A 16,266-nucleotide genomic window follows, 5' to 3' on the forward strand; every position below is an offset into this window, starting at 1 on the left:
ATGGCAACAGATTTTTAAAAGGTATATCAAAATGAAAGTGTGGTGATAAAAATGGCCAAACCTGATATCCTGTTTTTAAATTTGTTCTGTAGATTAAGTTGGGTCCTACAAATAAGTTAAACTGGAGTTTATGGGCTGCAGCTCCCTTCCTCACAACTGTGAAAAAATACAGTAGTCAGGTCCTCCAGCAGTTTGCCTAGGTTCACAAAATCTGGAAACCATGACATATGGCTGTATGAAGGGTTTAATGCAGTAATCTTCTTCCAACATATCGTTACTACTAAACTACTTTACTGCTATAGGCAGGAATGAAACTAGGTCTGGACTATCAAAGGATACTTATCAGTCAGTATAACCCATTATTTGTATTCCCCTATGACCACAGAGGAGACGTCTGGAAGGGATTTAGGTTACAACTTGCAGATTTGAAATAACTATATTGAAGGCAGAGGGAAAATAAACAGTTAAAGATTAGTAGCTAATGAATATCAGGCTAGGTCTACACTACCCGCCTGAATCGGCGGGTAGAAATCGATCACTCGGGGATCGAATTATCGCGTCTCATCGGGACGGGACAATTGATCCCCGAATCGATGCTCTTACTCCACCAGCGGAGGTGGGAGTAAGCGCCGTCGACGGGGAGCCGTGGAGGTCGATTTTGCCGCCGCCCTCACAGTGGGGTAAGTCGGCTCCGATAGGTCGAATTCAGCTACGCTATTCGTGTAGCTGAATTTGCGTATCTTAAATCGACCCCCACCCCTGTAGTGAAGACCTGCCCTCAGACTCTAAGGCTCTGATCCTTAAGTGATCATACCAGTTTCCACTTAGTGTCAAATTATTTAATTCACAAAGCAAACACTTTGATAATAAATAAGATATTTCAACTAGGTTTGAAGTTGCAGCTGCCCTTCATTTAAAAAATAAAAACAGAATATTTCAGCTATTATATTATGGCATGTTAGTAATCATAATGCATATTAGGAGCTCCTTCTTAAATAAAATTAAAAATAAAGTTTTGTAATTCCCAAACCAGCTTCACAATTCTTCAAAATGAAACTTTTTCATTTTGAAATATTTTATGGGCAATTTTTACAAAAATTCCATCTTAAAAAGTTTCAGTTTTGAGGAAAATGTCTTTTTGTTGAAGGCCAGGGAACATTTTAGCTGGAAAATATCCAAGCAGCTCTAGTAGTGCCCTGTGATAATAAGGTACACAATGCATGTGCCCCTGAAGTTTCCTTAAGGTCAATATAGAAACAGATGGCTAGGTCCTCTTAAGATTTTTCTGTTACTTAGTCTATATGGCATGATTGTAGATTAAAACAAGCTCAGTGATTTATCTAAGTCTTCAAGAACAGTTGCCTCATGTTCTGCAATGATTAGTTATTCTAAGAGTCCAGCGTACAAAATTCAGGACTTTTCCTACATGGCTGTTCTAACCATGTGAGAATGTGCTATCTGCTACCATGAGGACAATAGTTGTGGTGACTGGGGAGTCAAACTGAGAATGGGTAAATGAAGGTTGCAAATTGTAGTAGTGCAGCATTTTTTTTTCAGTGCTTGAGGACTAATGGGGGAGGAGATAGTGGTGCTACTGCCTCCCTTATGACTTTTTGCCAGTTAGGGCATTCACTGGGATTTGGGAGAAAAGTTCAAATCCTGCTCTGGAGCAGGGACTGGAATCCAGGTATTTCCCTTGTTGGGGGAATAACTTAACAACCACATTTGCATGGAGCCTGAGAGAGAGGGAACATCTTTAATAGTAGAGCTTGAGATACCCACTCCAGAATAGCCTCAATTAGAAGGGGAGAAACCTGGGTTCAATTCCCTGCTCTGGAGCAGAGACTTGAACTTGGGTTTACCACATCCCATGTGAGAGCCCTAACCTCTGGTCTAAAAGTTATGAGATGGCACCACCATCTACTTTGTGAATGGTGCCTAAATCCTCTTCTGATTCTATCCTTAAAAACTGAAATGTTTGATTTTGAAACAGTTTGACATTTCTGAAACTTCTTTTGTTTCAACTGAAATGAAAGTATGCAGAAATCTACATGAATTTGCAAAATGCTTTGGTTGACCACTCTGCATTTTTTTCAGGACAAAAATAAGTTTTTGTTTGAAAAATTTTGCTCGGTTCTACTTGCCATTAACATCTCAGCTACATTACCTGAAATTTGACTGAAGACAATGTAGAAATACTTCCTACATACACATGGAAATATGGCAGACCTTGATAAACCTTTATACACTTGTCACATAACAGATATTTCTAAAAGGGGAAAACCTATCCTGCCTTACCAGTCTGCATGCATGAACAATTTTAAATCACTCAGACAATACTTGCCCACTGCTTTTTTTTGGCCTCTGCTAATCAGTGTTATGATTACTTAAGCACACACACAATTGGTTTTGTGTGTACCCATAGACCTAATATGTGGCATACTCTTTTATAATGGTTCCTAAAATGTTTCTTGTTAAACCTTTGTTCTGTTACTTAAATAAAAATTGCATCATGCAATTTAAAAATATGGTCTTCTGTAAAGAAACTGGTTTCACTCCAGGCTACAAAAAAAACTGAAATATTAAGAACCTATTTGTTTATCTACTCCAATAAACTTTGTTTAAAATGAAACTCTGCTATAACTTAAACCTTACAGTTACATACTTCATCTCATATAGGAGCTCAACCTATAGCTTCCTGCAGGCAAAATAACATAAGTAGGAATTGTGGCTGCTAAAGGACTGCAGGGTTGGGTCTTCAGTAGATAAAACTAGGAATTTAGAGACAGTCAAAATACCTAGGCACAACAGACTGATACAAGGACGGCCTTCTGACATGATATGGGAACTGAAACTTAACAAACGTCCCAGTAGCCAATGTTCCGTAGCTGCTGCCTATGCTAGAACTCTATTCAAATTCTGTTCACAAGGAAGGGTCAGAAAGGTGGGAAGTTACAGATTGTGCTTTGCATTTGATTATCAGAACTCAACCAAAAGGGTGTGAGTTTCTCCTTAAGCAGTCTGCTCAGGGCATGACACTTTCATTACATGATTTTGTTTAGTAGTATGAGGTAATTTAACAGCCTCATTGTGCTGAACAAATTAAGGTAAAGTAACTTGACTATATCACTGTGAAATGTGTTATTTTCCTAGTTTACATTTGTCACACATCCTGAACGTTGTCAGCATCAAGCAGATCCTAGAGCACAATATTACTAATGATGGAGTGAGTACCGCCACATCAATAATATATTGTATTTGCAAACTTTTATAGTATAACAAAACTTGCATATATTTTGCTCACACATTTAAAAAAAGTCAGTGAGTCTGAGCTTATAAATGCTAGGATAACCAAAGAACTGAAATACTTATCTATCCATCTAGCTAAGTATCCAAGCTTGTGGCTACAATCTCACTTGGAATAAAGAGTCATGATTCTGTCTAACATTTGACTTTCTTAATATGACCGAAGCCTCCTGAGTTCCTCAAGAAAGGACAATAGTAAGAAAAATAAGAATAGCTTGTCTCTAGTTGTATTACACTAAGGGCATATTGCTTGTTTAACACATTAGCATTGGATATTGCCCATGGGAAGAAGGGTAGAAAGGAACGTGAAATTGTGTTCCTTTGAGCTCTGTAGAACCTCAATAGATTAGTATGGATAGGCTGTAAGATTAAAGAACTTGTTATGGTTGACTGGATACCTGAAGCTGTACCAGCCTTGCTATCCTCAGGAGTATTTCTTAGAAATATGGGTTAGTTCATTATATTTTGCTATTTCAATTTTCTCATTGTTACTTTTTACCACCTTGCTCTACATCTTCGTCACACTCCCGTGGTTTGAGTTGGCACAGAGTTCCTAGCAGTGTGGTTGTGTGAATGTTTCTCAGCAAGCCAAATGAATGGTGATGGGTATATTAACTGGTTGGGAGCTCTGGTGTGCCTGTGGTTTGTACTATGGCAGATCCCAGGATTCAGGACTGTTGAGTCCAGCTGGTTGGGAGGTGCCTGACAGAGGTCTGGTTAGTATTGCAACTGATGATGAAATGACACAAAGCTCAAGCTGAAGCTTCAAACACACACAAACTTTGTATTCTGGGCATTGGAGTCTGGACAGCAGGTTTTCTTGCAAGCTTAGTCTTGGGAGGATATGACTGAGGTCAATACAATCATGACTGGTGTGGAGAAAGTAAACAAGGAAGTGTTATTTACTGCTTCTCATAACACAAGAACTAGGGGTCACCAAATGAAATTAATAGGCAGCAGGTTTAAAACAAACAAAAGGAAGTATTTCTTCACACAAAGCACAGTCAACCTGTGGAACTCTTTGCCAGAGGATGTTGTGAAGGCCAAGACTGTAACAGCATTCAAAAAAGAACTAGATAAATTCATGGAGGATAGGTCCGTCAATGGCTATTACCCAAGATGGGCAGGGATGGTGTCCCTAGCCTCTGTTTGCCAGAAGCTGGGAATGGGCAACAGGGGATGGATCACTTGATGATTATCTATTCTATTCATTGCCTCTGAAACATCTGGCACTGGCCACTAGATAGACCATTGGTCTGACTCAGTATGGCCATTTGTATGTTCATATGTGTTCCCTGACTTCAGCCAAGGAGGAAATTAAATGCCAGTAGTAACTGGGTGCTTAGACTTTTATAGTGCTGTCTGAAATCAAATAGCAGAGAAACAAACTTCTTTTCAGTGCTCAAAGTGTGAACTTTGGATTAGTTTAGGTCAACTTGTTTATAGATGTATGCATTTGCAATTGTGTTCGAAAAGGCCTAGCTTACCAAACCATCCAGGTTGCTCTGTGTGATTTTCCCCTTCCTTGTTATTATTTACTACTTCACCAATCTTTGTGTCATCTCAAAATTATCAGCACTTGTTTTTAGCACTTGACACCTAGATCCTTGACAGAAATGTTTAATAGCATCAGTCCTAGTACAGCTCCCTACTAGAAACACCCCCATTCTCCATTGACAGCTACTTTGTGTTCTGACACCATCTTCATTACACTTTTTGCTTCATGGCACTATCAAAAATGATATAACCAAGATGTAGGGTTCAGAGGTGGAAGCATGGAACAACTTGCATACAAAGAGGGTGATAAGTTTCAAACTACTTAGTAAAGAGTTGAGTAGCATGGACTGTGGACTTAAAGGAACAAATGATAACAGTAAAAGTAATTCAGGTTCTTTTTGTTTCCTTTAATCTGAAATAAGAGTTGTCTTACACTGAGAATACAAGTTTTGCTGTCTATATTTAAACCCAATTTGTGTTTCAAGTTTAAAATTTTGGCACTTTGAACTCCCATACCAACTGAGACACACATGTAACAGGCTCTTGTTCATATTTTTAAAGGATGTTGGAAAAACTAGAAGAGCCACAAAAATATGATTTGTGAGCTGGAGAGAGTGCCTTCCAGGAAGAGACTGAAGGAGCTCAATTTGTTCAGACGATCACAAGGAAGATCAAGAGGTGTCCTCATTACAGAATGTAAGTACATTGATGGAGAGGGGAAAAAACATACTAAAAAGCTCTTTAACCTAGCAGAGAAAGCATAGTAAGAACCAATGGCTAGAAGCTGAAGCCTTACAAAATCAGAATTAGAAATAACGCACAAATTCAACAGCGAGGGTGGTTGACCATTGGCACAAACTACCAAGGGAGGTGGTGGAGTTTCCATTTTTTTATGTCAAATCAAGACTGGATGCCTTTCTAGAATGTATCCTTTTTAGTGCAACACTAGATATTTGGCTCAATACAGGGCTAACTGGGTGAAATGTAGTGACTTGTGTCAGACTAGATGACCTAAAAGTCCCTTCTAGTCTTACTATCTATTTAATTAATTTACAAAATGACATAGTATTTAAAATATCTTCCAGTTAATTTCTTCTACCTCCTAACATTTTGTTGGCTTTTGTCACCGCCACTGTATGTTAGACAGAGGTTGTCACTGAACTGTGTGCATAACTGTCATTTTCCTTCTTGCTCAGTTTGTATGTTATGCACAGACATGTTCTCCTGGATTGATTGAGTGCGCTCATGTGTCTGCATTATGTATCTGGACTGTAAAGAAGTTGTAAGGCTTTACATTGCATGGATAAATAGGTAGTCTACTTGCTGAATCAGCTAAGGTTACATACTTGATTTATGGATTGTAACTTTGAGCAGTTGCCCTTGGTATCAGGAGCTTGATTGACTATCACCCCCCACTGAGGCAATCTTGCCTAGAGGGTTGAAGTTGGGGCAAGGGGTAATGGGTTTTTCTTGAACGTTAAACATCAGCCTACCTTCAGTAACAAAAGGAAATGGATGAACAAGGAATTGTAGTCTCTCATGCTGAGGATTGGAGATTTCCCCATACAGCGTACACAGGGCTGCAGGACTTGGCATAATGTGGCTCATTAGCCTTGGCTTTAAGTAAACCGGTTAAGAGAGCAACAAATGAAGTTACTTGGAAGTTCAGCATCAACAGAGGGAAGTCCAGTGGCAGCTTGTGATGGATATTGCTCTCGGTCTCACTGTTGGGGGCGAGGTTGCAGTAGGGGAATTACAATTTAAAGTTAAACAGTCTATTCCTGATTGTTATGAATATCGATCTTAAAAATAACAGGTTAGATGAAGCATTTTTCTGCTGCTAAATGTGACTTCAGCTCTTCAGCCAACATATGAAAGGACTGAGAGATCTGTCAGCAAATGTGATATGCAGTTCTCTCTAAGAAAAGAAATCAGGCACACTGTATACATTTGTTACTACTCATTATGTACACTATTATTGAATGATTAATAAACTTATACACTGTACCTGCTGTCATTTTTTGGGTGTTCAGTTTTATTAACTCTGGTTTTTATTATCTTCTCAATCCAATTACTTCATAAAGTAGGGGTTCCTACTGTAATAAAGCTACAACCACTTGGCTAAAGACTAAGTTCTGATTGCCTCCATTCTCATTTGGCCCCCTGTCATCCACAATAGACTCTTGCTGCAGAGCTGTGTATGTACAGCTAACCAAAGATGTAGTGGTGGTGGGTGGTATGTAAATAAAAACCTTAATAGATTGACCAATTCTCAGCAAAAGGAATTGCTCTTCCTGACATTCAATCAACTGGTCTTAGCTACAATTACATACCTCACATTTTTTGACTTCAAAGAGAAGAGGTTAAATATGATTACTTTCAAAGAGACCAGTTATAACTTGTTATAACAGTTGCAGTCCTATCTGCCAGTGTCTAAAGCATATGAAATGACAAAACTTAAATGTAACTTGAAAATTATCTAATTTACTAATGAAAAATGTATGTGGAAAGTATAATAAATAAATGCAAGCTACATAGTACTGTGAAAGCCATAGCAAATATGTTGTATTTTCTATACTGAACTGGTACAAAATGAAAACAATAACAGGCCTCTAATTTGATAGTGTCTAGTGGCTTTCTAATGCCTTTGGCTGAGTAAAGCCTTGTTTTCTTTTCTAAAAAATAATTAATTCTTCTCCATTTTCCGAGAGCCAGAAAGTTGCTCTGTGGCCAAAAGCGATTAAATAATTCTACTGTTTTTTATTTAACTTCATTTTACGGTAAATGTAATGCTTCCACAGCTCAGTGTCCACTCTTCAATGCATGACATGAGTTCAGCAAACGCTCTTGATTAGCAGATTCCCTTAAGAGTTTTTTGTGAGTGGGCTTAATCAAAACCTTTTAAGACAGAATTTTGAAAGAGCCTAAGGGTCTTGCATGCGCAGCGGTCATCCAGTGGGATTTGAGCACTGCACTCCCTTGGGCTCATTTGAAAATCCCAGTTGAAAAATCTAAATGCATATGTATTGCTTCTTCTTTGTCTGCTGTTTTGCTACATTTTTCCAGGTATTCCGCGACAGTTACAAAATTAAAAAGGAAAACCATGTTTATAACTTTCAAGGTGTTTCTGATGCAATATATTTAAATACCTACTTGTTTTAGTTGTAAGATTGATAATTCTGTAACTTCTCATATGAACTTTAGCTTCCTTTTAAAAAGAAGTTGCACCCACAGTTGGCTACTCTCCAGTCTTTCAGCACAAGTAACTGGATTCAATGATGGATTATATTCTTTGAGTAGCTCAGCTAATTGGTCTTTTCAGTGCTCTATTATGCATGTCATCCGGTCCTGAAATCACACTGAAGTTTAGTTTTCTGACTTCCATCTTTTGTTTTACCGTAAAGAATACAGTGGTCTTGCTTTCGTTTCCTCTGAACAGTAAGTTCAAAATAGTTATTTTACAGCTTTCACCTCTGTGCTGAACACCAAATCTATAACCTCTAAAATCACACTTCATTAACCCTACTTCACATTAAGCTCTGGGAGAAGTCATGCAGACTGCCTGCTAACTTCACTTCAGACTGCAGAGATGTCAGTATGTCTACTAACCTAGACAGCCCTCACTGACTGTATTATCTTGTAGCTGCCAGTTACTTGCCTGAATAAGAGTAGAGCTGGGCGAAAGTCTTTGGCCAAAACTTTTTTAGCAAACAATTCAGATTCGCTGATGACAAAACATTTTGTTAACTTGTTTGGTTTTGCCAAATTGTGTGTTTTTAAAAAAACAACCACTCTCTCTCCCACCATCCGTTCAGGTCAAAACGTCCTTGTTTGGACATTTTTACAGTGCAGCAGTTTGATTTTGCAGTTCAAAATGACTCTGATTTGAAATAACCTTCAATTTTTTTTAAAGTGCTAAACCCACTAAAAGTGCTGGAAATATAATGCAATTTTTTTTCGAGTTCAATGTGATGTTTTGATACAAACGTGTTTTTTTTTTTTACTTTTTGATTTGCTAAAAACTGAAATTTTCATTTTCAGTTCAGCCTGAAACAAAGTTTTCCAATTTTTTGGAATTGCCAGCAAACAGACATCAGTTATTTGCACAGATCTAAATGAGGGAGCTGGCAATGGTGGAAAGAAGGCCAGGATTTGTGGTTTTTTCATTTTGGTAAAGATTCTGGTTTACTAGATATTGTTTTCCCTTCTGCTACAATGACAACCAGGCCAGCCAATATTTAATTATCTAGTCCTTGAAGTAATCTGTGGATTTGGCCAGTGTCTTAAGTACTGAATTTGTTAGACTTATTTGTATTTGTCTGTTTCTTATACATATTTTTAGCTCCCTTAATCTCCTTTTTGCTTCTTATGTGTTTTGAAGAGTAGATTTTCCATTCCATTGGCAGATTATATATATGGTCCTCTGGGAGTTTACCTGCAATTATGATCATAAACACAGTACACTGAAGACTAAATTCCAATTTTATCTTCAAAATTGGAATAGTAAACCTAACATATTAGGTTTCAAAGTTAGATGATTACAGGTATGACTTCTAAATACACCATACTACTTATCTGTTTACATTCATACTGAAACTTTTGAGACTAACAGTCATTCATATCTCAGGTTTCAGAGTAGCAGCCATGTTAGCCTGTATCCGCAAAAAGAACAGGAGTACTTGGGGCACCTTAGAGACTAACAAATTTATTAGAGCATAAGCATCCGAAGAAGTGGGCTGTAGTCCACGAAAGCTTATGCTCTAATAAATTTGTTAGTCTCTAAGGTGCCACAAGTACTCCTGTTCTTTTTATTCATATCTCACAATCTCTGGAAAAATTGTTTCCAAAAAAGCCAATATGCTGAAGAGTGCATTTGTAAATTCTTTAACTGGTATTGGCAGACAGATGGCTAGGATAATTATTTCTCATGTAAAGCAGGCATAGTTAAGGTATAATAAGAACTAGATAAAGCTGCAGGAAACTCTCTTAGTTTCGTCTCTAGAGAATCCGTGTTAACAAGTCAAATTAGTCATTTTTATTTAGGAGATATAAAAAAAGCATATGCTTTCTTGCTATACCAGCTGTCATAAAATTTTGGAGAAAAGTGTTGCTTCTAAGGCTTCCAGGGGGAATATTTCACAGAAATATTTTAACCTTTATAGCTTACAAAACCAATTGGCTTCCTTTCCCATAAACTATTTTTTGGCTGAAATTCTTTAACAAAGCTTTAGCTTGTAGGAAAAAATATCTCTCTGAAGAAAATAACTGGACTGCCTTCTAGTGGCCTTACTGATCATAGATCATTTTTATAGAGAGCCTAGCTTTTTGTACAAAATTGTGTTGTGGTAGTCAGATAAAGCCGAGTTTTAATACCTGAGCAAAAACATTTAGTATTCAGAATTTTAAATGTTTAAATATGTGCATTTTGATAAACACAAAGGCAAATCTTTCTAGATCTGCCTGTGTGCAATGTTCTTAAAATCCATAGCAAAGAAGGACCTCTTACCCTCTGGCCTTTTTCCATATGATTGAATTGTGCATGTGCATTACTGCTAGCTCAGATCTTCCTTTTACTATAAATTCTTAACCTGAGTGCCATTGCCTTTTGAGCCTGTACCTTTTGTACTTTCATTCCACTGAGTTTTTTAAACCCCTTGGACTTTTCTTCTAAGAAACATCACCTCTTAGTAAATATATTCAAGAGACTTGATGAAAAACAGACTTGTTGAATGAAATATTGCTGTATGCAGTTCTCAGTTACCATATGCCAGGAAGGTAATTTGAATGAGTTTTTAGATGTAACCAGAAAAAAAGCAACTTTCTGCAAAAATAGTTCCAGAAAATAGAGTGACTGTCTATGTGAGAAGGTTATAAGAATAAAACAATATTTGGATGGTGTTAATTAGTAAATACAGTGACACGGCTTGCATAAATTGCAATCTAAATGTCCAGGTTGTCATAGCAACTTGAGTACATTTGTCCTTTGTTACTATTTTGATTACCTCATTGCAGAGGGCTTTCTCAGATATGAAATATTTTAACATAGTAAAGAACAGTCACATTTTGTGTTATCACCATAGTTATCTAATTAAAAATATTTAACCATTGTATGCAGGTATCCTTCCCACTGTACTCTGAATACAGGATACACATAGTACATATACTCCATTTTCTTCCTTCCTGAGGCTCACCTTCAGTTAAAGCTAAATAACAAAAAATTAAACACAACCTTCGCTTCCCCTCCCCCAGTTTTTTCTTCCCTCTAGCACAACTTGTGTTCCAGCTTTTAGTGCCCTTTGCCTTAGACATTGAAATCAATCCTATATCCTGGTTGGGGTAAATCAAATCCTTCTGCTAAAATCAGCATTAAGAAATGATTTTGCAGGGTTGGATCCTGAAATCTGGATGATTTATAGAAGTGGCCTGCATCCTTATGCCGGGTCCTACAACTTGCCCCCATGTTGTAACCACTTGTTGAGTAGAAATAAAGTGTAATAGGTGTTTCCCATACAAATTATATCCCAAAAGCTACACAGTTAAATAGCTATAGAGCTTAATATTTCTTCTTTTGCTACTGTTTGAGATGTTGCTGTGAAGAAAGAATTCAGATAGAAGAGGACTTGGTGTCAGTACAGCATAGAGCATCTGAACACTTTTATTTTCAAGTGTTGTATGGAAGGCAATTGCATAAACCGAAGCAATTCCCTGTAAAGGAAAAGAGAAGGCTATGGAGTTGGATGAAAGCAACTGGTGGAGAGGTAGAGTAAGACCACATCTTACAACAAGACGAGTAATTGTGAAACAAACCCTGAAATAAGTGAGAGAGTGGAGAGGTAGTAAGATCATGTTTCTGTCTGTGATGGATTCGGTCACTGAGACCCCCTTGGGACTGTCACCTGATGTGCTGAGATTACCTCTGAGCCCGTTTTCCCTGCCAGCTTGCGACTCCAGAACCCTGCCTTGTTGAGCCAGACACACTAGCCTGCTGCAACACAGACCCAGGTCTGGTCCATGCCCCCTGTCATAACTATAAAGGGAAGGGTAACAGCCCTCCTGTGTACAGTAGTATAAAATCCCTCCTGGCCAGAGACTCCAAAATCCTTTTACCTGTAAAGGGTTAAGAAGCTCAGGTAACCTGGCTGACACCTGACCCAAAGGACCAATAAGGGGACAAGATACTTTCAAATCTTGGTCGGGGGAAGGCTTTTGTTTGTGCTCTTTGTTTTGGGAGGTTGTTCTCTCTTGGGACTGAGAGGGACCAGACATCAATCCAGGCTCTCCAAATCTTTCTGAACAAGTCTCTCATATTTCAAACTTGTAAGTAAACAGCCAGGCAAGGCGTGTTAGTTTTTATCTTTGTTTTCTCAACTTGTAAATGTACCTTTTTGCTAGAGTGTTTATCTCTGTTTGGTGTAACTTTGAACCTAAGGCTAAAGGGGATTCCTCTGGGCTCTAAGTTTGATTACCCTGTAAAGTTAATTTCCATCCTGATTTTACAGAGATGATTTTTACCTTTTTCTTTAATTAAAAGTCTTCTTTTTAAGAACCTGATTGATTTTTCCTTGTTTTTAGATCCAGAGGGGTATGAGGGGGGGATGGTTAATTTGTCCTTGTTTTAAGATCCAAGGGGTTTGGATCTGTATTCACCAGGGAATTGGTGAAGAGTCTCCCAAAGCTACCCAGGGAAGGGAATTAGCATTTTGGGAGTAGGGTGACCAGATGTCCCGATTTTATAGGGACAGTCCCGATTTTTGGGTCTTTTTCTTACATAGGCTCCTATTACCCCCCACCCCCGTCCCGATTTTTCACACTTGCTGTCTGGTCACCCTATTTGGGAGTGGTGGCAGCAGACCAGATCTAAGCTGGTAGTTAAGCTTAGAAGTTTTCATGCAGGCCCCCACATTTGTACCCTAAAGTTCAAAGTGGGGAAGCAGCCTTGACACCCCCCAAGTTGCAGACTTAAATCAAAAACTGCTCAACAGGTCACCTATCTCCAGCACCCAGACACCCTGTTCCCAGTGGGATCCAAACTCCAAATAAATCCATTGTACTCTGTATAAAGTGTATATAGGGTAAACTCATAAATTGTCCGCCCTTTATCTCACTGATAGAGAGGTATGCACAGCTTTGCTCCTCCAGGTATTAATCACTTACTCTGGGTTTACTAAGAAGTATAAAAAGTAGGATTTAAGTGGTTTTAAGTAATAGACAGAACAAAGTAAGTTACCAAGCAAAATAAAACAAAACACAAGTCTAAGCCTAATACATTAAGAAACTGAATACAGGTAAATCTGATCCTCAGAGATGTTCCAGTAAGCTTTTTTCACAGACTAGACTCCTTCCTAGTCTGGGCCCAATCCTTTCCCCGGGTACAGTCCTTGTTAATTTCAGATCAGGTGGTAACTAGGGGATTTTTCATGACTTGTAGCCCCCTTTTGTTCCACCCCATTTTATAGCTTTGGCACAAGGCAGGAATCTTTTGTCTCTTTGGATCCCCACCCCTCCTTCTAAATGGATGTGATCACATGTCACTGTAAGACTGCCTTCTTCATTACCTAGTAGCTGAAAGAAACCTACACAGGAAGGCTTGCAGGTAAACAAAACCATTCACAGTTCAATCATTCTGAAGCACCCTTAATGGCTTCCACTTAACATGTTTACATCAATAATATAAGTTTGTAACTTAGTCTCCTAACTCCAGACATAGAAATAATACATATAAACAAACAGGATGAACAAACCCAGGAGATCATAAGCTTTGTAATGATACCTTACAAGAAGAGAGAGAAATGAACCTTATGGAACTGCAGATGAGGGGTTTGGTATTGTACAGGGGCAGCCACCCAGGATGGGGTAGAGGGGAGAGAAACATGTTGATTAATCAGGTATTGCTGTTGGATTTATGACTGCTTTGGATCAAAACTACCATACTGGTCCCTACCTAATTAACAAATAGTCAGTATAGTCCATAAGTTAGTTTGAAACCCTTTCTTGCCATTTTGGGTATTTTTCTTGGCTCCCTGCCATTATTCTTTCAGATGTTACTGCAATATTTCAAACCAATTGCAATATTGTAAAACAAACTTTGCCTGTACATGAAATAGGGAAGGCAGAGGAAAATCCTTAGTGTTTTTTTTTTTTTTTTTTTTTTTTTGGGGGGGTGGGGGCGGGGGGTAGGGGGCAACCATTTTTATTTGATCACTATGTAAACATATTCATAATTTCCCAATGGGGTGATGCAAGCATAGTAGTTGGTTTGGCTTTTTCTGAAATTAAAACTTTCTGCGATTTCAGGAGTCCTCAGACATAGAATCTTAAGAGAGTTATAATTGCAATTAAGTAGTAACTTAACTTAATGAGACTTTTGTGCTGGGGATGGGTTATTTTTTTTTTCCTGCAATGTCCTTATCCCACCAACATTTAAAAAAAAAAGTCACAAAAATATTAAGTCCATTCACGACAGGAGGTAAATATTGTCATTCCACATTGGTAACTGTACCTCATATACCTTGCATATCATTCAAATTTTTGATACCATTTCTGCAGTATGTTGTCTGCAGCATAGTGGTTTTCAGAACCTTGAGTGCTACACAGTTCTATACATTTCCTGTGCTGTTTGTGTCGTGGTGGTAGGGCAGCTTAAGAGAGAACTCAGAATGGAAAACCATCTTTTCTGCTGTGATGGACATGTAATTAACCATCTGACCACTGGTCCACAACACAGAATGTGATGCCCCTCAGCTTTTCAGAGGCCATGCATAACTTTTGTCTGCACAGCTTCATAAAGCTTTGTAATAGGTTTTCTATTAAAGAAAATCTGTGAGTGAACACGATAACATGAATCTTCCCCAGCTACAGGCTTGATGCAGTGTTTGCTGAAATCAACAGCAAAAAGTAGAATTAATCCATATTTTAGCACAGCAGTAGTTTCATTTCAGCCCTTTGCACCTATGTGACTTGGAATACATTTGTCTGTTTTCTTTCAGCTGCAGACAGTTCTGGTGCTGTGACCGGGTTGCCTGTTTTGGCCCCTCTGAGCACAACTTGCCCAGCAGCAGGTCTCTGTGGGTAGGTCATTGTCTCTGAGGGCTGAGGTAGTGGTGCTTTGGCTCTTTGGGCAATGCACGCTTAATTTCTAACTCTTGTAGGATGGTAAGATCCCTAAGGAATTTGGAGGAAAAAAAAAAACCACAACTCAAAAGAGGGTCATCTGACAAACCTTCAGTGGACTCTGGATTTCTATCAGCGCTTGTCTCCAAGCAGTCAGTGCTTCTGCTGATCAGCCAGGGTCTGGTTATCTTTTCTAGTGGGGATTTGTCCAATTGGTAAGCTAGCTCAGTCTCTGGGCTGCAATCAGGCTTCTCTCCTTGCTGGTCAGCCCTGAACTGTGCTAGGTATCCTCCCTTTAACTCCCCTCTCCATGTTTGACAGTTGCTGCAGGTCTAGTGAGGTGGGGGCTATTGGGTCCACCGGCTTTCAGTAACCTTCTTGTTGCCAGTGTAGGGCCTCTGTACCACATCATAAGCGTTGTAAGAGAAATGTTCAATTTGTGTTAACTTGAAATTTAATCCTGTTGCCTGACTTCAAATGATGTTCATGTCAATTATTAAAATTAACCTCTTGGGTTTCTAACTGTGGCCCCCCTCTATGATTTACATATCTGATTACACTTTGTTGACGAGTCTAAAGATTTGAAAACAACATTGTAACGTCTCTGGCTATTAAAACTTCATTAGGAATAAGTTCTGCCACTGAAATTTAGTTGAGAGTTGAGCTGATAAAGAAGTCAGAGATACCAACTTCCTCTTGTAAAGCTACAGGGTGGTCATCAGTGGAAACTTATTGCCATTAAAAGGTGCTATTGAGGACACAGAAGGAGTAGGCATGCTGGATGTCAGTAAAATTTGTCTTTATTTTTGTTCTTTCACAACTGTGCTTAAAGTATAAGCCCAACACAAAAGTTGGAAGTAGGCTTAGTTTTGGAACCAGCTATGGTCTGTGGTGGTAAAAAGATTGCATACTGGATTCCTGTGCCTTAATCTACTATTAAAAAAATCCAGTACCCTCCCTCCCTTTCTCTCAGCCATTTCTTATGAAATACATGTTTTGGGTAAAGTCCTAAAAAGCAGCTAAGTTCCATTTTCAAGAGTGACTTAGGCACTTAAAAGTCTAAATCCCATTGACTTAGGGCTTGTCTTCTCTACCCGCCTGGATCGGCGGGTAGAAATCAATCTCTCGGGGATCGAATTATCGGGCTCGTTGGGACACAACAATCGATCCCCGAATCCACACGTGTACTCCACCAGCGCAGGTAGGAGTAAGCGCCATCGACGGGGGAGCCGTGGCGGTCGATTTGCCGCCGTCCTCACAGTGGGGTAAGTCGACTCGGATACGTCGAATTCAGCTATGCTATTCGCGTACCTGAATTTGCGTATCTTAAATCGATCCCCCCCCCCCACAGTG

This window comes from Chrysemys picta, chromosome 9 (assembly GCF_011386835.1).
Source record: "Chrysemys picta bellii isolate R12L10 chromosome 9, ASM1138683v2, whole genome shotgun sequence".
Classification (NCBI taxonomy): domain Eukaryota; kingdom Metazoa; phylum Chordata; order Testudines; family Emydidae; genus Chrysemys; species Chrysemys picta.